This window comes from Hyperolius riggenbachi, chromosome 1, assembly GCF_040937935.1.
Source record: "Hyperolius riggenbachi isolate aHypRig1 chromosome 1, aHypRig1.pri, whole genome shotgun sequence".
In the NCBI taxonomy this organism is placed as follows: Eukaryota; Metazoa; Chordata; class Amphibia; order Anura; family Hyperoliidae; genus Hyperolius; species Hyperolius riggenbachi.
Genome location: NC_090646.1, coordinates 565,724,084 through 565,746,654, shown reverse-complemented (window position 1 = coordinate 565,746,654; position 22,571 = coordinate 565,724,084). Strand labels below are relative to the sequence as shown.

Sequence of the window (22,571 nt, the reverse complement as noted above, 5' to 3'; positions counted from 1 at the left end):
TATAGAAACTGCTTAAACGTGTTTTTCCTCAGTAAATATTCACGTGTTCTCTTGGACGAGCGCAGTTTACATTTCATTTATCGCAGTGATGCATAAAACAAGAGACCCGGAATGTGCACAGTACTGTCTGCCAGTGCTCATCAGCATATGGAGATTTATGTACTGGTGAAATAAAGCACATCTGTTTTTTTTATTTTTGTGCATGGATGTAAATGCAGCTTTTCTGAGCATCGACTGATTCTTTTAAGTAGTGATGGTCATGTCAAGGAGAACTCATGGAGAAGCATGTGACCAGTTTGGTCAGGTGATAGATATGGAAGTCCGATTTGCTAGTCATGATCATGTGCTAAAACAAGATGTGATCACAGCAAATCAGAGCTTTGCAAATCTATCAGCTGATCAAACAAATGACATGCTTCTCCATGAGTTCTCCTAGATATATCCATTTCCAAGCAAGGCTGGACCTGATACGTATGGATTGTCTTATCCACCAAAATGTTAAAAATTCTGTTCAGCAACTCTTCAGATTCCCACAATGCAACACAACGAAACCATCAGCCTCACTCTTCTCCATTATAGTTATGGCATTGATCAGAAAATAATTCTCTTAATATTCAATTTCCACTAATTCAGGAAGAAAGAGAATGGAGCCAGTGAGGATTGGTTCACACTTGGGCACTTTGCTGATCACCAGCGATCAGCAAAGCGTTGCTGCTAATGTATTTTTATGGGATCATTCTCACTGCAGTGTTTACAATTTGCATAATTTGCAAACATACAGCATGCAGCGATTTGGGGGCGATTACAATGTGATTTTCGCTTTCCTGAACGCAATCAAAATGATAATTGTGGCAAAATCGCAATCACAGTTGTGATTCAGGAATTGCTTTCCGAGTGTGAACAGGCCCTCAAAGCCAGTAGCCGCTGAGCCATTTTCTTGCAGTTAGTTCATTAACCAGCAGCTACAGGCTTTGATTGGCTAAATTCAAACTCCTCCAAAGCATGGCAGTTTTTTGCAATTCACTATAGGCAGTGCAGCATGTCCCAAGCTTGCTGCTTGGGTTGTAAGGCCTTGGACCCCACTACAAATCTCTATTCTATTACATTGAATGGATGTAGAAATACAATTGACATCAAATCTCCATGAGTGTCAGAAAATCGGTATCCTAATGAAGATGACTACTGACTCACAAGCAGAATTTTGTGGAAGCTAGGATTTTGATTTATCCTCCACAGAAAGCAGTGGGGATGAGCTACATGCAGGTTAAACAATTGTTCAAAACGGAGGAGCCAGATAAGGATAAAATAGTTTAAAAAAATGTTTAAAAAGGGGGAGGTAGTGGTGGACTTACCTCCCACAAGTAGACACACGATGTTATTCACTGCAAAATATCTTCATTCAAATAGACTCCAGAATGATAGCAACACGTTTCACGGGTTACAGCCCGCTTCATCAAGGCAGTATGTGAAGGATGAATTCCTGTCCGACCGGAGACGCTCATACCTGGTCTGGATCTATACAAGCTCCATATACTACCTGATGAAGCTTATATATTTCAGTGAATAACTGATTGTGTGTCTACTTGTGGGAAGTAAGTCCACCACTACCTCCCCCTTTTTAAACGGTTTTTAACTATTTTATCCTTATCTGGCGCCACAGTTTCGAACAATTGTTTATTCTGAGTGTCCACCCTTGGTGGAGGGGTGTTACCCCCTTTTCTTCTACTTCTATGGAGAGTGACATTTTTAACCTGAGAGGGGTCGGGTCTAATCTCCCCACCTGCCTACTGAGTGGATACCAGAGGTAACCCACCTTTGTGAGTATATTCTCATATACAGTGGCTTGCAAAAGTATTCGGCCTCCTTGAAGTTTTCCACATTTTGTCACATTACTGCCACAAACATGAATCGATTTTACTGGAATTCCATGTGAAAGACCAATACAAAGTGGTGTACACGTGAGAAGTGGAACGAAAATCATACATGATTCCAAACATTTTTTTTTTTACAAATAAATAACTGCAAAGTGGGGTGTGCGTAATTATTCAGCTCCCTTTGGTCTGAGTGCAGTCAGTTGCCCATAGACATTGCCTGATGAGTGCTAATGACTAAATAGAGTGCACCTGTGTGTAATCTAATGTCAGTACAAATACAGCTGCTCTGTGACAGCCTCAGAGAATATTGGGAGCAACAACACCATGAAGTCCAAAGAACACACCAGACTGGTCAGGGATAAGGTTATTGAGAAATGTAAAGCAAGCTACAAAATGATTTCCAAAGCCTTGAACATCCCACGGAGCTCTGTTCAAGCGATCATTCAGAAATGGAAGGAGTATGGCACAACTGCAAACCTACCAAGACAAGGCTGTGTACTTAAACTGACAGGCCGAACAAGGAGAGCGCTAATCAGAAATGCAGTCAAGAGGCCCATGGTGACTCTGGACGAGCTGCAGAGATCTACATAAAATAGAAAAAAACCGAGAGCCCAATATGGTGTAGTATGTTAAAGACAATTGGTAAGTGGTTTAGTGAGAGAATTTATACTCACAAACATGGGTTACCATTCAGGCAACCACTCAATAGGCAGGTGAGGAGATTAGACCTGTCCTCACTCAGGATTAAGAAGTCGCTCTCTGTAGTAAAGAAACAAGAAAGGGGGTAGCACTCCCCTCCACCAGGAGTGGACACAGAGTATTTGTATGTAGAACAGAGGAGCCAGCAGGATAAAAGTCAATAAAATTTTTAAGAATTGCTTGGAGGAAGTGGTGGGCTTGCCTCCCAAAAGCAGACACGAGATCCTGTCTTCATATAAATCAATACATTTATTATACGGTACCCCAAAAACAGTGCAACGCGTTTCGCAGGCCCAGCCCGCTTCATCAGGCAATAAAAGTGAGGACAAAACAGAATTTCGGCAATAGCAGGTGTAGCGCCTCAGTGAGTGCAGAGATCTACAGCTCAGGTGGGGGAATCTGTCCATCTGTCCATCGTTCAGAAACAGCCTTATCAGTCCACGGACAGCGCTACTGTCGGCTAAAAGTCCGCCCAGCGGGAGGGTCTGACGGACCCGTCGTTGGCGGCCGTAGGGCGTGTATACGCACTTTTTTACAGCACAAAAAGGTTGATAAACACAAGATAATGTTATCACCAGTTTGTATGCGGCTCTCACTGCAGGGAGCTTTCTATTAAATAGTAAGTCCTGTGTTTAACTGTTTGAATGTTTTGCTAAGAAAAAAAATGTAGTAGCATATTATATGCTGTAAATAATCTTTTAGAGCAAAGAAGAAATGCTGAGTTTCATATCACTTTAACCTCCTTAGCGGTATGCCCGACACTGTGTCGGGCATACCGCTCTCTTTCCTCAGGAGTCCCCCATAATTAAATAATTTAATTTCATGGCTGTAAAACACTTTAGCTAGCATTAAGCTAGCTAGGAAAGGTGTCCGCACCCCTGGATTATCTGCGATCCCCCCCTGATCCCCCTGTTTATACATTACCCAGCCTGGATCCAGCAATCACGCAGCCTCCCTTCACAGTTCCAGTCTCTCTATGGGGAGGATCGGGTTTGCACATGACATCGACGACGTCATGTGCGATCCTGCACATAGTGAAGACTGGAGCTGTGCGGGGAGGCTGCGCCGATCGCTGGATCCAGGCTGGGTAATGTATATATGGGGGGATGGGGTCGCAGATGATCCGGGGGTGCCGGACACCTTTATCAGCTAGCCTAGTGCTAGCTAAGAGTTTTACAGCCATGAGATTCAATTATTTAATTATGCGGGCAAAAACTCACAAAACTTCCTGCGCGGCGTAACGCTCAGGAGGTTAAGGGTCCTTTCATATCGAAACCGTTGCACTTCATTACAATTAAAGATATGACACTATCGCCTCTGAACGAGATATTACAGCCTTCTTAGACCAAACTTCCCTTCCCAGCCTCTCGCCTGACACAGCAGATCGTATTAGCGCTCCAATTACAACCCTCGAAGTCCAAGCTGCCATTAAAACACTCAAAGTAAACAAATCCCCGGGCCTTGACGGCTTCTCAGCCCAATATTACAAAAAGACCTCAGAACTTATAGCCCCAGCCTTAGCTAAATGTCCACATAATATGCTTAGGGCGCAAATCTCTATGATCCCTAAAGAGGACCAAGATTGCCATAGTGCCCATCAATTCCGCCCTATCTCTTTAATTAACATCGACTTTAAGTTATTAGGCAAAATCCTAGCTCTGAGACTTAATACAGTCCTCCCTGCCCTCATCCACAGGGACCAAGTGGGGTTTGTCCCAGGCAGGAAAGCTGAAGACGCTACCAGAAGGGCCATCCTCTTAACCCATTATCTACAACACCACAAAATACCTGGAGTAGCATTATCGCTTGATATTTTTAAAGCTTTTGACACTCTCTCCTGGGCTTATCTAAAACTTGCCATCCACAGATGGGGCCTTGACTCTAAATTTCTGAATTGGGTAGGGGGTATTTACTCCCACCCCACCACCTCTGTACACTACTTTGCACACAATTCCGAAGTGTTCCCAATCAATAGAGGAACGAGGCAGGGGTGTCCCTTGCTTTTTATCTTAGCCCTAGAACCATTCGCAAGCTACCTCAGGGACAACATAGATATTAATTGCGTGGAGAAGGTGGGTGTAAGCCATAAAATACTAATGTTCGCGGATGACACCCTCCTATTCCTCACCCAACCCCTTATCTCTTTCAACACTGATTTTTATTAGAGATAATAAATGAGCATAGAACAAGTTTATGAAATACTGAACAGGTCTAAAGTTTCTTTAGGAAGTATATTAAGGAGAGCTGTTGGTAGAGGGGGACTGCGTTGCCTTGTGGGTCTATAACAGGATCTTCAGTCTGCAGTCCCAGACTCTTACAGTAAACTAGGCAGAAGAAGTTTCTGATTGTCCATGAAAAACATATTACGAGAAACTAGAGAGTTGGGTCGTAGAGATTTTGAGTAGTGGAGAAATATGAGGTAAAGGGAGCGAAGGGATAGGAGAGAGTTGGGGGTATATTTGGGTGGGAGAAGAGTGGAAGAAGAAAGAGGGAAAGGGGGGTAGAGATAGGAGCACCAGGAGTTGTCATGAGTCGCAGTGGTTACGGACCTCTCATAAGTTTTTTAGGCGAGGGTGATAAGGGAGAGAGAGACGAAGGGCTTATTCAGGTTGTGGTATATAATGAAATGTCTAAAGATGTGGGTGGGGCCTTGGTGGGCTTGGGGGAGGGGTGTTACGGGTTCGTAAGCCCCGGGTTATTGGGGTATTGGATTTAGGGAGGTCTATAGTCTGGAATAGTGTTCGTCCATGGGTCCCATACTTTATGAAATTTGTCTTCTGTGTCCCTTAACGACGCGGTCATTTGTTCCATAGATTTAGTCCATGAGATTTTTATCTTAACGTCTAGAATGCTCGGGGGGGCGATATTTTTCCAGGCTGTAGCTATAGATAGTCTGGTGGCAGTGAGTATGTGGGTAATGAGGCGCATAGTATGTCTGCTTAGGTCCGGTATAGGTTTACCTAGTAGCATCAGGAGAGGGTCTAAGGGGACTTGGACTCCAACTACGTTTAGAATTAGGGATTGTACATGTTGCCATAGTGGAGTTATCAGAGGACAGGACCAAAAGATGTGCTCTAGGGTACCTTTCTCTCTGCAGCCCCTCCAGCATAAATCAGAGGTGCCTGGGTATATTTTTGACAACCTCTCAGGAGTCAGGTACCATCGGAATAAAATTTTATAGATATTTTCTTTGATTTGGGTGCACATTGAGGAGTGTTTGGCATTCTCCCAGATATCTTCCCAATCTTGGGTGGAGATGGTTGTGGAGAGAGAGCCCTCCCATTTTGACATGTAAGGGTGGGAAGGGATCAGGGAGCCTGATTTGTCATGTAGAATCAGGTAGATTTGTGAAATTAGACCTTTCTGATGTCCTCTGCGTTCACATAGTCTTTCAAAGGGGGTGTATGTCGAGACGGATGTGGAGTTGTGGGTATATTTATGTAGGAAGTGGCTAATCTGGCTAAATTCTAGGAGTGTTTGAGGGGTAAAAGTTATCTTTTCCTCCAGAGTTGACCTGGAAAGTAGTTTTTTAGAAAGTGGGTCTGTCCAGTTGTGGAGGTTAAAGTAACCTAATGAGAACCACCTGTTCATGAAATTCTTTGAGATTCCAGGAGGAAAAGAGGGATTACCTAATATTGGGTAAAGTGGTGAGGGGTTGGATCGTAGGTGCGTTATGTGGGCGGAGATTTTCCATATGTGTAGAGTAAAGGTAATTGTGGGGAGGAGATTAATATGAGGTATTTTAGGGGAAGGTGTTGCCCATATAAAGGAAGCTAGAGATAAGGGTAGTACATCGGTGGCCTCCAGTAGAGCCCATTTGGAGAGAACCCGGAAACTCGTCCACTCTGTTAGTTGTCTTAGGTGTGCGGCTAGGTAGTAGTATTTTAGGTGTGGGAGGCTCAGTCCCCCCAGTTCTCTGGGGGAAGAGAGTATTGATTTAAGAACTCTAGGTCTCTTATGGTTCCAGGTAAATTTAAGGAATTCTGATTGCAAATGAGAAAGTTGGGATGAGGGGACTCGGACTGGGAGAGTCTCAAAGAGATATAGAAGGCGGGGTAATATATTCATCTTTAGTGCGTATATTCTTCCTAACCAAGAAATCTTGTACGCCGTCCATTTATGTAGATCTTGGAGTATGGTGTGGATTAGGGAGGGGAAGTTTTGTTTGTAAATGGTAGATTATGTGGGGGTGAGGAAGATCCCTAGGTATTTAAGGGATTGTGTCTTCCATTTGTAGGGATAGTGAGATTTTAGAGTAAGAAGTAATTCAGAGGGGATTTTGATTGGCAGGGCTTCGGTTTTATCTTGGTTTAGTTTAAAGTTAGAGAGAGATTCATAGGTAGAGATAGTTTTGTGCAGGTTTGGTAAGGAGATTAAAGGTTGTGTGATAGTAAGTAATATATCATCTGCAAATAGTGATATTTTATAATCATGGTCCTTTTGTCGGACTCCATGTATGTTTGGGTTCAGTCTGATAGCTGAGGCGAGGGGTTCTATACTGATGGAAAAAAGGAGGGGGGAGAGGGGGCAGCCTTGGCGGGTGCCGTTGTGAATGTGAAAGGGGCTAGGGGAGGAATAGGGAAGTTTGATTGTAGAGGTTGGCGAGAAATACAGGAAGCGTAAGAGTTGGATAAAGGGGCCATCGAAACCTTGGTGTTCTAAAACTCTGAATAGGAAGGGCCATGATAGTCTGTCGAAGGCCTTCTCTGCGTCTAGGCTCAGAAGCAGAGAAGGTCCTCCAGATCTATTCATAAGGGAAATTAGATTGATGGCTTTCCTGGTATTATCTCCAGCTTGGCGGCCAAGAATAAAGCCTACTTGGTCATTGTTAATTAATGTGGTAAGTATAGGATTAAGGAGGTTGGCTATTGTCTTAGTGATGATTTTTAAGTCTGAGTTTAGGAGAGATATTGGTCGATAACTTTGGGGGAGTTGTGGGTCTTTCCCCTCTTTGGGAATCATAGTTAAGAGAGAGTTAAGCATGGTTAGGGGAGGGGATTCGCCTTTCATAATTTTATTAGCTAGGGTGACTAGGTAAGGGGTTAGGACGGAATCAAATTTTTTGTAATATGAATAGGGGAGACCATCTGGTCCTGGGCTCTTGGAAGAAGGGAGTAATTTTAAAATTTCTGAGATTTCCGTACTTGTAAAAGGAGAGTTGAGGATTTTGCGCTGATCTTCTGTGAGTTTAGGCAGGTTAAGTGGTGTTAGGAAGGTGTCTATCGCATGTATGAGAGAGGGGTTGCTAGACTGATTAGGTAAGTCATATAGTTGTGCGTAATACTCCGTAAAAATGTTGGCAATTTTCTGTGGGTCGTACTGTATTGTACCCTTGGGGTCTTTGATAGAGTAGATTGATTGCTGGGAGGATTTGGGGTTTAGTTTATGGGCTAGGAGTGTATGGGGCTTGTTACCTCTTTCAAAATAGAGTTGTTTGGACCACCTAAGGCTCTTCTCCAATTGGGCCATCTGAAGGGATCGAATTTCCTGTTTGAGATGTTGTATGTCAGAAAAGTGAGGTTGTGAGGGATTAGCTTTGTAGGTTTGTTGGGCCTTGGTGAGCGAGTTTTGTAGAGAGAGGAATTTTTGTGAAGATGTATGTTTCCGTCTGGTTCCTTCAGCTATGAAGAGACCTTGTATAAAGGCTTTGTGGGCCTCCCAAACCATACCATATGAGGAGATAGATTGCATATTCGTGGTAAAGTATGATTGGGGTTCCTCTAGAAGCTTAGAAACTAGAGTTTTGTCATGTAGTAGTGATTCATTTAATCTCCAGTTGAATGGTTTGTGGGGTCTGAGAAGCCAGTTGATATCTAAAGTGACTGATTGATGGTCAGACCATGCCATGGGGGATATGTCCGAGTTTTTTAACAGGGGCAGTAAGGAGGGGTTAGCAAAGAAATAGTCAATGCGGGAGTGAGATGCGTGAGGGGGGGAGAAAAAGGTATATTCTATTGAGGTTGGGTTACAGATTCTCCATAGGTCCAGGAGGTTGTGTTTTCTCATTAATGCTCTGAATTTTCGTGAGTTACGGTCGTGGGTTGCGGTCGACTGGGTGGATGGACAAATGCTTCTGTCTTTAATTGAGGAGAAAGCTAGATTGAAGTCTCCAGCCAGTATGAGGGAGCCTATTGTTTCCTTTTGGAGTTTAGATAGGAAAGCGGTCAGGAAGGAAATTTGCTGTTTATTGGGGACGTAGATGTTTGCAAGAGTTATTGGTTTACCCGCTAGGGAGCCAGTTAGTATTATGTAGTGACCGTTTTTGTCTTGTATGGATTTGGTAATTTGTAGGGGGAGGTTGGATTTATGGATGATGGCAACTCCAGCTTGTTTGGTCAACCCAGAGGCTAGATATACCCCAGAATAGTATCTGTTGTTCAAACGTATTGGATCTTGTTTACGTATGTGAGTTTCCTGTAGCATAGCAATATCTATGTCTAGTTTTTTTAGATCCCTTAGTAAGGAAAGTCTCTTCTGGGGTATATTGAGGCCCTTCGTGTTTAAGGTAAGAAGTTTAACCATGATCTAAAAAGTGTAGGCTATTGTGTTTATAAGTGAGGCCAGGCCACTGCGACTCAATGACAAGAAGTGGATGAAATCGGGGGATACAGATCAAAAATGATAACATCAATAACAGAACTATAACTAGTAACTGAAACGGTAGAATATAAAGAATGCCACTGTGTAACAAGTGGCTACATAAGGAGACTACTAAAAGTAGCAGTCCAAGTGAGATCACCTCAGAAATGTCCGAGCCAACCGTGGGTCGGGCAATTTCGAGTATGGATCTCCTGAGGTACATGTGGAGTCACCGGGATGTGACAGCCCAGGGACCGCAGGGACCAGGAAAATAACATGTGTGGTCAGGACAGGATAAGGTACATTATATAGGAAGATATTGGCATCATATGATGGTTAGAATAAGCAGAGATTCCGGGGGTAGGGAGCCCCAGTGGTGATGGGAGAAGCAAATAGTTCCCAATTAACTTGACTGGGCTTCCATTTCCTCAGAGCGTTGGTTGTATGTTAAAGCCCGTACTGGGGCTCTTGACCAGTCTGAGATGTGGCGGATTTTTCTTGGTGGGGATATCGCTGAAGGGGATCTGAGATGTAGGGTCGAAGTAGGTGGTGGGAGCCTGAGTCCCATCTGTTTCAGGAACATTGGGGCGTCATCTGGATCCGAAAGGGTAAAAGTCATTCCTTGTCGATTGACTATAAGGCGAAAGGGGAAGCCCCACTTGTAGGGGATGTTTGCGTCCCTTAGAAGTTGTGTAGTGGGTTTTAGAGCTCTGCGCTTTGTTAGGGTTATCAACGATAGGTCGTTGTATATATGGAGCTCGTCCCCTTTAAATGAGATAGAAGGAATTTTGCGTGTAGCTTGCAATAGGGATTCTTTAGCTTCATAGTAGTGCATTTTGGCTATAATGTCTTTAGGTCTCTGTGCTGAGGGGGAGCGTTCACCCAGGGATCTGTGCGCCCTGTCCATGCGCCAAAGTTCGTCTGAGATGTCTGGTGCTAATGATTTGAACAGCTCAGTTAGGTGGGCCTTAATTTGGTCAGGTTTCACAGACATAGAGACCCCCTTTACCCGTATGTTCTGTCTCCTATCTCTGTTCTCCGAGTCCTCTTGAGCTGTGTGGAGCGCTCTCAGATCAGATTGTATAATGCGCTGCTCATCTTCCAGCTCACCCTGTTTCTGTGTTAAAGAGTCCATTTTGTTTTCTAAAGCGTTTGTGCGCTCTCCTAAGCCTGCAATTTCTGTTTTAAGTTCCTTCACAGCAGATAAGATTAAGTTCTGGAAAGATTCATTAATGGCACGGAATTGTTTATCCAGGGCGGACTCTAGTATGGCAGTGGTGATAGGAGTTGTGTCAGGGGTTATACAGGCCTGATTCTGCAGCGTGTCTGAGCTGTCCTGGTGTCCGGCGCCATCTTGTGATCCGGCTGGGCGGACAAAGCGATCCAGCGTACCCGCTTGTTGTGACATCTTAGCGGGGGCTTTTGTAGGCATCAGCAGCGGAGGGGTATGCGGAGGCTGTCCTGGTAGGAGCCGCGCTTCAGGAGCTTTTGTGTAGCTTATAGCGGCTCGCGTTATGCGGAGACGGGCTGGAGCTGCGGAGCTAGGCGGCCATTCCCGTTGACATCGCGCATGCGCCTCCACCCAACCCCTTATCTCAATACCTAATGCACTTAAAGCATTTGACAACTTTGCCAAAATGTCAGGTCTCTGTATCAATGCTGCCAAGTCTAAAGCAATGAATATTTCTTTAGACTCACCAAGATGCAAAGCCCTTAAAGAGGCACTCCCTTACCTAGGAATCACCTTAACACCCTCTTATTCCTCCCTCTTTTTAGCTAATTATCCCCCACTCCTAAAATCCCTGTCAGCTTTAACAACTAAATGGTCTACTCATCCCCTATCCTGGCTGGGTAAAATCAATTCCATTAAAATGGCATACTTGCCTAAACTTTTATACTACTTCCGAACCTTCCCAGTTAAAGTTCCTGACCATTACTTACGTATATTTCAGAACAGAATCATGACCTTCATCTGGGGCCGCAAAGGCCCTCAAATACGTAAATCAACTATGTATGCCCACAAACTAGATGGCGGCCTAAGCAGCCCTCAAATAAGCTCTTACTATAAAGCGGCTGTTATCAGCCAACTTACTCGGCTCTTTCAGCTCCAGGACACCCCTTTGTGGGTGTTCCTGGAGATCCCGGATTGTGCACCTCTCCTTCCTAGCACTCTACTGTGGCTCCCCTTCAAATTAAGAACTCCTACCATAAGCCCTCCCCTGAGACATAACCTCTGAGTCTGGGACTCTGTACGATATTCGTCCAATCTACAATCTCCCCATCTACCACTATCACGCCTCACATTAAATCCCCACTTCCGCAATGGCCTGGATTGCTCTGCTTCATTTTCCTGGTGATCTGAACACCGCCTAACCCATGTGGACCACCTTCGTACCCCTAGAGGCGTTTGTTCATGGTCCGAACTACAGGAAAAACATCAAATTCCTAAAACCGAATTTTTCCGTTATCTTCAATTACGACATTGGATCACTACACTTATCAAAGATAGAGACCTCCCATTAAACCTTACCCCTTATGAGAACATCTGCCTCCGCTGCCCTAATTCCCGAGGCCTAATTTCCTCTGTCTATGCCTTCCTAACTCGCCCCCAACACCCTATCCAGCACGCATACGTGTTAAGATGGGAACCCGACCTAGCAGAAAACAAGGACAGAGAGGAATGGCTGGACATCTGGGGAAGGATTTCTAAATGCTCTAACAATCTACACATGATAGAATCGGCATATATAGGCCTACCCAGGTGGTACCTGGTTCTAGAATAACCAAGGTTTTCCCCTCAGCTAATCCTTTTTGCTTTCGGGGATGCAGAGTGACAGGGGATATGCTACACACTTGGTGGTCCTGCCCTCGCCTTATCAGATTTTGGAGCCGTGTCTTTAGGTTGGTGTCCGCCTTATTTCATAAGACAATTCCCAAAAACCCATGGCAAGCCTTACTGCATGCAAAAATAGAATCATTATCTACCAAACAAAACAAGCTAGCGTCTTTAGTTTTCTCAGCGGCTACAATGACTAGAGCAAACAGTTGGAAGAAGCCTTCAGTTAACTTCGACGAAGTTAAGGCTAGAATGAATTCCTACATGGTCAATGAAAAACTTACAAGTATACTTCGGGATACCTACAAATCCTTCGAGAAAACATGGGAACCTTGGATTCAGCTCGAGCATCCAAACATGAAGGATACACTAATCACTAGGCTATGAGATGGGCCCCACCTTTTTCTTCCCTTCTGCCTTATTTGTTTCACTTTCTCTTTTTTCCTTTCTCTTCTTCTCCTCCACTATACTCCTGCCCCTGGCCCTCTACACACTCTGAATTGCAGAGATTTTTGCTTGCTGCTTTGAGCTAACCTCCTAGGCTCCCCTCACACCGGCCTTCCCTCCCTTCCACTTTACCCCTCCAGGTCGGTTCCTACACCTTCCCCTTACCATAGCATACCCCAAATAGTTGGTTTAATCCTCTGAGGTACATTTATCTTTTCACAGGCACCCCCCCCCCCCCCCCGTTCCCAACCCTTACTAGGCCTATTGGTCCAGTCTGACCCTTCCCCTGCTACCCCTCATGTAGTTTGTCTCCCTCCCTCCTCTTAGGTACATTGGGTGACTGGCTAACCAAAGCTAGGCTCTCACTCCCATCCCACCCCGGGTGATGCAATGCACCCCTAACCGGAAGGTTGCCTAGCTCTCTCACTGTTCATACACCCCTGTTCTGTTACGGTCATGTAACTGCTGTATCACCCATGATTACCCTATGTTTTACGTTTTGTGCACCATGAGCTCTGTTGGTCTTTTTCCTTCCTCTTGTTATCTATTGTTCATGTTTAAAATTTTCAATAAAAAACTTTGAAACAGAAAGATATGACACTATCAGGTTGATTCAATAAAGGACATCTGAAGTGAGAGTGATATGGACGCTGCCATATTTATTTCCTTTTGAGCAATACCAGTTGCCTGGCTATCCTGCTGATCCTCTGCCTCTAATGCTAAACATACACGGTGTGTTTATTCCTTATCAATTGAGCCGCTGATGGCTCAATTGATAATATCCGACAGGTCCAATGACCCGCCGGATAGATTCCCTGCTCGATCCCCGCGGGCGGACAATAGCGGGGAATCAAGTGGCTGATAAGGGATGCCCGCAGGCACAAGCGGGAATCGATCCGTGCGCACTGGCTCGATACCGGCGCATAAAAGTACCGTGTATGTTTAGCATAATACTTTTAGCCACAGATCCTGAACAAGCATGCATCAGATCAGGTGTTTCTGACATTATTGTCAGATCTGACAAGATTAGCTGCATGCTTGTTTCTGGTGTGACCCACACACTACTGCAGCCATATAGATCAGCAGGGCTGCCAGACAACTGGTATTTATGGTTTAAAAGGAAATAAAAAGGGCAGCCTCCATATACTTTTCATGACAGTTGTCCTTTAAGCTGTGGTAAAGCAGCATAGCGTGTGCTCCTAAGCTATTGCGAAAAATTGTAAAATTTAAAAAAGTTTGTTTCTTCCAGAGTAAAATGAGCCATACATTATTTTTCTCCTATTTTGCTGTCACTTACAGTAGGTAGTAGAAATCTGACAGAACCAACAGGTTTTGGTGAAGCCCATATCCTCATGGGTGATTCTCAGGGTTTTGTTTATTCTCAAAAGCACCTAGTGAATGGCAGTTGCTCTGTCCAAAAGCCAAAAAAGTGTGCAGCAAGCAGGGAGGCTGGCCAGCATCATTGTATAAATCCTTTCTGGTAATGTCTTTATAACAAATAAAAGCCTTGCTGAGAATACTCCATGAAGAGATGGACTAGTCCAAAACCAGTCGGTTCTGTCAGATTTGGCTCATTTTACTCTTGAAGAAACATATTTCTTATTTGTATGTTTACATGAATTTTAAATTTTTCGTGATTAGTGGTCCTTTAAAGGAGTGCCTGTAACTTAGGAGTACATGCAGCAGAACCATACTTAGCATGCGCACGCTGATTTTATCTTGCACTGCTGCTTTACCGCAGCTCAATGAATCAACCTGTTTGATACAATGTAAAGTGGTCAGTATACAGCTAGCATGACAGTGTACATTTGCTGTTCCATCAATATACAGAAACTCAGCACACAGCTAATAATGTCTAAACCACTAGCAACAAAAATGTACACCCTAATTTAAAAATGTCTAAATTGTGCCCAGTGTTTTGTGCGCCACTCATTATTTTCCAGCACTGCCTTCTCTCTCTTGGGCATAGAGTTCACTAGAGCTTCACAGGTTGCCATTGGATTCCTCTTCCACTTGTCCATGACATTATGAAGCTGGTGGATGTTAGAAACCTTGCACTTCTACACCTTCCATTTAAAGATGCCACACATATGCTCAGTAGGGTTAAGGTCTGGAGACATGCTTGGTCAATCTAGTACTTTTACCCTTCGTTTCTTTAGCAAGGCAGTGGTCGTCTTAAAAGTGTGTTGGTGTCATTATCATGTTGTAATACTGCCCTGCAGCCCAGTTCCTGAAGGAAGAGGATCATGCTCTGCTTCAGTATGTCACAGTACATGTTGGCCATTCATGGTTCCTTCAAAGAACTGTAGCTTTCCAGTGTTAGCAGCACTCATGCAGCTTCAAACCGTGACACTAACCTCTATGCTTGACTGTAGACAAGACACACTTATCTTTGTACTCCTCATCTGGTTGCCTCCACACACGCTTGACACCATCTGAACCAAATAAGTTTATCTTGATCTCATCAAACAACAGGACAGGGTTCCAGTAATCCATGCCCTTATATATATAATCAAAGATTGCTGCGCCAGTTTTCATATTAAATTCCGTCTCTGTATAATACCATCCTGTGTCTGGGAGGAATGTTTCAGTGGATATCAATAAAGTCAAAGTTTGTTCTGCTGCGCTCTCCAAATTATGCGACCTATAACAAGATGCAACTCCATATAGCGTTATACTGTTAAGATTATTCAGAGCTTCCAAAGTGTCCCCCTGTGCTGTGAACAACCACACTTGGTGACCAGTGTGTGTGACCACATTCCCCTGTCCATGCAATAAAACTGATCACCAGATCCACTCCACCATAGAGAAATTGTAGGCTTTTGATCATAGACTCTTCTCTTCAAACAGGCCCGGCAGCCAGCTTTCCACAATAACGGTTTATTCCATCTAGAAAATATAAGACCATAAAAACATCATGGCACAGTATGCATTTAACAAATAAGCCTCTGCCTGCGATTAAAGTTACAGTTACACAACCCAGGGGGCATGTAACAAATGTGTCACAGTATCTTTAGGGTGAATGTCCACCCCCTTAGCGAGTTTAATGTGGTGTCCCGCTCCCCCGCTTGTCCGTGCAACAGCATTCCTTTGGATTTTCCGCGCTACCTCAGTTGTGGCTGGTTCCTGTAGCGTAATGCTGTCAGACGTGCTGCTCCACCCTACGCATTTCGTCCTCCAACCCAGACTCATCAGGGGCATAGGGGCCAGCCGTCTAATCAGTGCTAAATATCTGATGCTCCGTGCCCTTAATCTACTTGTCTTAAGCAAACTGTTTGAGGGCTTTCTTGGGCATCATCTTTAGAAATAGCTTACTTCTGGGATGACAGCCCTGCACACCAATTTAAAGCAGTGTGCAGCATATGGTCTGAGCACTGACAGGATGACCCCCATCAATTCAACCTCTGCAGCAATGCTACCAGCACTGGCATCTGTCCTGTTCAACTGTTGTATGCAGCTCAGTTTCAGTGTTGGAAACGTGTTTTTAAGCTCCTCAGGTAGTTCTTTGTCGTGTGGTGCCATGCTGAACATCCATTGACCAATATGAGAGAGTGTGGGAGTCATAACACCAAATTTAAAAAACCTGCTCCCAATTCACACCTGATACCTTGTGACACTAATGAGTAACATGATCCCAGGAAGGGAAAATGTCCAACTGGGCAGAATTTTGACATTCTTCACTTAGGGGTGTACTCATGTTTGCTGCCAGTGGTTGTCACAGGTGCCCTAGTGGTCAGACCGCAAATTGCCTTCCAATCGGTTTCAGCACACCAATCATGCAAGCTGTGGTCGCACTCGGTGCACGGAAATCGACGGAACTTGGGCAGCAGCCCGACCAGAAGGGAGCCTGTGAGGTACGGTAATTACAACTTTACACACACTATTTCAGGGTATAACTGCCACCACCTCTGTTTTCTGAGACAGAGGAACTCACTAACTGGTTATTTCTCGACCTGCAAATAAAAACGGTTAACACACTCTATTCTGTCCGGCTAATAACAACAATAGTAGCGTCTCTTCAGAAGTCTGAGTTCAGTTCCTGTGTATGCTGAATAATAGGGTAGCGGAACAGTGAATGACTTTGATAAAGTCTTTTATTCACGGGCAATATAAATAATTAATATATACAGACAATTATTAAAATCAACAATTATTAAAACAGTAATAGCCAGTATGAAAAATAAAAGCAAGGGAGAAAAATATAGTTTCTGGAAAGATGTCCTTTTTGTGGGAAGAATCATAAAGTCCTTGGTAAAATCCTTTGTTTCAGATCAAAGTTCAGAGTTCAGCAAGATGGCCGCCAACCATGTGTCCTCTGGCCTGGCAGCAGACCGCTCTCATATAGATGGAATGTGGAGGACTGAGGGGAGAGCCCCTCGCAGATTCTTTTGATGAAGCTGGTTTGGGGGTGTGGCAATGCCGACCCCCTCTGAGTTACCAACCAATGACAGTTCATTCCCTCTGAGAGATTTTAGGTTTTAAACATATAAACTGCCGTAACTCACAAACGATACAAGTCATATTTAGGGGGATAACAGATTCATACTTGTCGGAAAATACAGATTAATATGACATCAGACATGGCTAGTGCAGCGGACCCAGTTCTTGAGAAGGGTCATACCTCAATAACCGGACGGGCTATCACAATGAATTTCATATCAGCGCGATGGCCAGATTTCACCGAATAAGACTATATGAATTTCATAGCTGTGCGATGTATGGTTGCCATAGAATCGACAAGAAACCATACCTCATATGCATTCAGATGGCCCGTGATGGTGCCGGATAGTCTGGAGTGAAAGCAGGTTTTGAATAGCCCCCTACTGGGATTAGCTTCCTTGCTCTTCCTGTTATGAAAGGCTCACCAAATAGAGGTAATTGAGAATAAACATCCTCCTGGACACAGGCCTGGCCCAGGCTAATTAACACATCAAAAGACATCCTGCACCTAAGTTAGGCAGAGGAGAAAAAAAACTTGTATTTTAAAAAACCAGAACTGTCAGTTCTGCTTGCTGCAATGACTGGCAAATCCGACCAAGACATCGGAAAGTCGACAGCGAATCTGCCAGATTTGCCGACGTTCCTTCCGGCTGTTCCGTGACAGCTGGAAGAGAAACTCCAGGTTGCTACAGGTAGCCCCTACACAACCAATCCAGATTCTATTGATCTGAAGCGCAATCGATGCAAAGAATCGATTGCGATCGCGTTTTCTTCATAGGCGGTTCCAGGACGTGTCTGCGGCCCTGAAACCGTCCGTGACAGTGGTTTAGACATTAACCATTTGACCACTACAGGTTGTGTTCCCCTTATGGACCAGAGCGCACCGTCCATTCATTCGGCAATAACTTTATCACTGCTTATCACACTTTTTTTTTACACAAATTGGAATTTCTTTAGGTTGTACTTTTTGCTAAGCATTATTTTATTTTATATGCATTTCAATGGGAATAATAAAAAAATATTTTTGTAAAAATGCATTATTTCTCAGTTTTCAGTTATTACAGTTTTATAATAAAATGTGCAACTGTAGATAAAACCCACATATTTCATTTGCCCAGTACAATGTATGGTGAAATACATTGTAACTATGGGGGGAGGGGTGGTTTAAAAAGGGGTTAGGGCTTGTTCACATAAATCGCTTGCGCAATCGCTTTTCCCAGCGCTTTCAGAGCAATTTGCGTTTTAAGCGCCTTTTTTCTTTACTTCCTGATGACAATCAGGAAGTGAACTCTTTGACCTAAAACTGAATAATTATAATTTTTTTTATTAAAAAGCGCTCACCAAATTGCTTTTCAAGCACTTTGCGGTTCCCCTATACCTTACACTGAAGCGCAAACGCTCAGGAAATGGTGCCAAACCCGCGTTTGCTCTCGGAAAGAAAGCTCATCACTCATGTGAGAACACTCACATAGAGCAGCATTGCTCAAGCGCTTTTAAAAATTGTCAGCGCTAAAAAAAAAGAAAACGCTCATAGTGTGAACAAACCCTGACTGTTTTATTGCAGCAACACAAGTAACTGTTTTTTGGTTGGCTTAGATTTTAGTTTTTGTAGCCTAAGCACTACTCTCACTGTATATACAAGTTATAACTATCATCTGAGAAATAGAATATTTTATTATATTTTTTTAATTTAGGGTCCTTTGACACTTGTATGTGTTAATATGCATTTTTCCCATATCAGTACGTTGTGAAAAAGCTTTCAGTTAAAACGTGTATCGTGGGAACTGAGCCATAGGAAAACATGGAAATTTAAAAATCAGGTTTTTTTTTCAGTTATAACTGAGAGCAACTGATTAAGGGCCTGTTTCCACTACACGCAGATTGGATGCAGAAAATCTGACTCCAATGAATGCCTATGGGCCCGTTTCCACTAAACATGATTTTTCTGATGCAGATTTTCCCATAGACATTCATTGGAGTCAGTTTTTCTGCATCCATCCTGCACCCAACTGCGTGTAGTGGAAACAGGCCCTTAGTGTAAAAGGGGCCTTACAGTTTAAATTTATTAGGAGTCGGTACATTTTTACCAACTCCGGCTCCAGGTACCCAATAATTGATGCTCACTCTACAGCCCAGACTACCTTAAAGGGGCACTATGGCAAAATATTGTAAAATTTTACATATGTGCAATCATAAACAAAGAAGAAGTATGTTTTTTGCCAGAGTAAAATGAGCCATAAATTACTTTTCTCCTATGTTGCTGTCACTTACAGTAGGTAGTAGAAATCTCACAGAAGCAACAGGTTTTGGACTAGTCCATTTCTTCATGGGGGATTCTCGGGGATTTATTTTCAAAAGCATTTAGTGAATGACAGTTGCTCCGTCCAACTGCCAAAAAACTGTGAAGCGAGCAGGGAAGGTGGGCAGCAGATGGGCGTAGTAAGGACGACCTCGAGGGTGTCCTTACTGTGCCAGCATGAATCGCCACTGACAATCAAGCCCACGTTGTCCATGGTGTACTGCGCCCTCACAGTACGCTGCTGTTAACGTGGACTTGATTGGCAGCGGCGCTCGCGCAGTAGAGGAGGTCGGCCTCTGCACTGTGCGGGGACCCTGGGCTGGCGGCTGCGAGCGGAGCTGTCAGCGTGGGACATGTCAGCTACAAGGGGCTGGAGGAAGCCCGGGTAAGTATATCATGGGAAAGATAATTAGCTTGATACTTCCTTTAAGATCCTTGATGACTCCACACAAAGGCATTGATTCATAAAAAAGTGTTCGGTGATGTAAATCAGTGCGGGGAAACTCCGCGCTCGGTATTTCTGACTCCAGGGTGGGCATTCATAAAATGTTGCTAGTTGCGATAGCTGAGCGGAGATTTCCCGCTGTAGGCAGGCGGTAGGCTGTCGGGAGCCTTGCGGAAACACAGGAGCTGGCTGAGTCCCTCCGTGCGGTGTTCTCTCTGCTGCTGCTTGGGAGGTCTGTCCCATTCACTGCACTGTATTCCGCATGCTTCTCGCCACATCAGAGGGAGCGGTATTCCCCGTCCACATACCGCTTCCTCTAATCTTTATGAATTGACATTTTGTTACTTTTGTTAAGAATAATCACCGCACAAGGCGGTGATTTATCGTTCTTCTCAGGAATGTCGGCTTTTCATGCGGAAAAAGCCTTTATCAATACAAGTTTTGCTATGTGGTCGGTAAAGTGAGCTTTTTTCAGCATTTCCGCATGCGGGAATGCTTTATGAATCGAGGCCAAAGTACTGTAATCGCTTGACTTCCTGTTCGCATCAGACATGTGCCGTTGCATATACAGGCTAGCCGATAAAATAGATCGTGGAACGCTCGTCATCAATGGGACATTTCTGGATTCATCTTCCTTTGTCGGGTGATGAGTATTTATGTTAAAACCTAAATCTCAATGATAATCTCTCTGAATAAAGCTGGCTATACAGTACAACACAATATGCAGGCCTGCAGCTGTTCCTAGTGGAATTACATTGAATAGACCACAAGCATAACAGATTGGAATACAGAGAGGGTATTTGTACAGTGAGAGCAAAGCAGTATAAAGCATGCAGCCAGGGCAAAAGCATGAATCAGAAAAACATGAGAAAGCAAAATGCAACATACTGCATGTATATACATACATAATCAATAAAGATATATAAAAATATACAGTAAATACAACACTGCTCAGTGGTATTCAACCAAATATAATAATATAACCCCCCCCCCCCCTCGACAGCGGCGTTATAATGTCATTTCGTTGTACTCCGACAACATTGATTAATCCCCATACAGAGGACATGAGGGAAGCAGCAGCTATCTCTGACTCCGCTGACTACATAATATGCAGAAAGCCTTCGTCAGCACTTGCTCCACAAATAGTTGTTCAGCGGCGCGGGGCATGCTGGGAGTTGTAGGATTCCAGGCACAGAACCATCAGCACGCTTCCTGACCAGAGTGTTGTTGTACTCAATCTCCCAGCTAAAAATACAAAAAAAACCCACCCCCTGTCAATGTCATCACATGACTAGAAGGCGGGGCGACGGGTGAAGAGCGAGGCTTGGAACGCACAGTCATCCTGTGGCTTCCTGTCTTCCTTCCGGCCGGGTCTTCTCAAATCATCTTCATAACAAAGCTGTGCAGCTGGCTGGATGGAGCCGCTGTCTGCTGGTGGTTTTAGCGGGATTTTGTGTGCCTGTGTATGAAGTGCAGCTACCAGGCAGCTCTGCATGTATGCTGGGTCTTGCTGCAGCACAAACCACTGCTAGCCCAGCACTGACTGCTCCATCCTAGATGTGTGGCCAAGCTGCAAGCACACACAGCTCCTGAAAAGTGCTTTTACTTTTTTTTATTTCTTTTTTTAAAGTTTATTTTTAATTCCTTTTTATTTCTTGGGATTTCTTGTCCTGCTGTCTTCGTGGGGGTGACCGCACGTGGGAGTGGCGCAAAGCCCTTGTTAAAGGGGTGGCAAAGTGAGTGTGCAGCCCAATGATTGGTGTAAACTGCATGTCTTGCATGTTGTCTGCGGTGCATGACGCAGAAAGTGTGCATTTACTGTCTAATGCAGAATTCTGAGCTCTCCTAAAAGTAGCAGTTCTTTCCCCATGTCCAGTTGTCATTAATGTCCTTTAAAATATAAAATTATTGCTGTTAAATACCTTGGACTTTGTTCAGACTCTAGTGGTCCTGTGACCACTGCAGGGTGCTATATATTTATTTATTGTATTTATAAAGCGCCATCATATTATGCAGCGCTGAACATTAGTTTAGGTTACAGACAATATTTAGGGGTGACATACAGCAAAATCACAATACATGAATACAAGAAAGACCAGATCATGCAGCACAGTATGAGTACAAGGTAATGCTTAGTCACTGAAGGGGAGCATGGAGATTAGGCAAGTTAGGTTCACTCAGATGCATAGCATGGGTTCACAGTAATGGAGGTGTATGATCAGGTAGGACACAAAAGGAGGAGGACTCTGCCCAAAGGGGAACTGTCATGTCAGAAGCTACTGATGCATACCCAGTTAACCTCTGCAAAGCTGGTAAATAGGCATGGTCTTCACCTGAATAGTGGTTAGAAGCACTGCCTTGATGTGAGGTAAGACCAGGGTTGTATCCCACGTCAAGCCAGTGCCTAAGGTTCCCTAATACTGGTCGCCCCATGAAGATTGCCCTAAGTTGCTGCAACTCCAAAGCGATTTATGTCCGCTAGGAAAAGAGCATGAATTAATGTCTTATTTACACAAAGCATTCTAGGTGGGAGTAACCTGGTGCCTTTTGTCTTCTAGTTTTATATTACAAATTCAGGTACTTAACCTTTTTTTCATTCTTGTGACTCTACTAACACGTTTATGGTGAGTACTACGTTCATATTTTTATATGTGCTCCTGTGAGTCTGCTTTATAGTACACATGGAATGGAATGGAATTAAGTAGTGGAGAAAAGTGCTAGTCTAGTTTAGGGGATCCATCAGGAAACCTTATAGGGAAATTCTGCTTATGAAATTGCGTGGACAGCACCCTCTAGAACTGCAAGGTTTCAGATTGGATGTAGTAAACTATATCCACACTAGTTGGGTAGTCACAATGCTTTGTGCTGTAGAGATTGCTGTAATTGGAGAACTGTTCCCTATGAGGTTTCCTGCTGGGTCACCTAAACTACACTAGCATGTGAAGAAATGGG

The 22,571-nt window shown here is 44.0% G+C and overlaps 1 protein-coding gene across 2 annotated transcripts in view; it reads left to right on the top strand.

The window, feature by feature from the left end:
- The first annotated feature begins 20,947 nt into the window (after window positions 1-20,947).
- Window positions 20,948-22,571, top strand: part of ARB2A (ARB2 cotranscriptional regulator A) — a 651,099-nt gene continuing 649,475 nt past the window's right edge. The window contains exon 1 of one of the 2 annotated variants that reach the window (XR_011023128.1): window positions 20,948-21,355. The gene's annotated coding sequence lies outside the window, so the exon portion shown is untranslated. The remainder of the gene's footprint in view (window positions 21,356-22,571) is intronic. The other variant, XM_068247503.1, reaches the window with a different exon arrangement.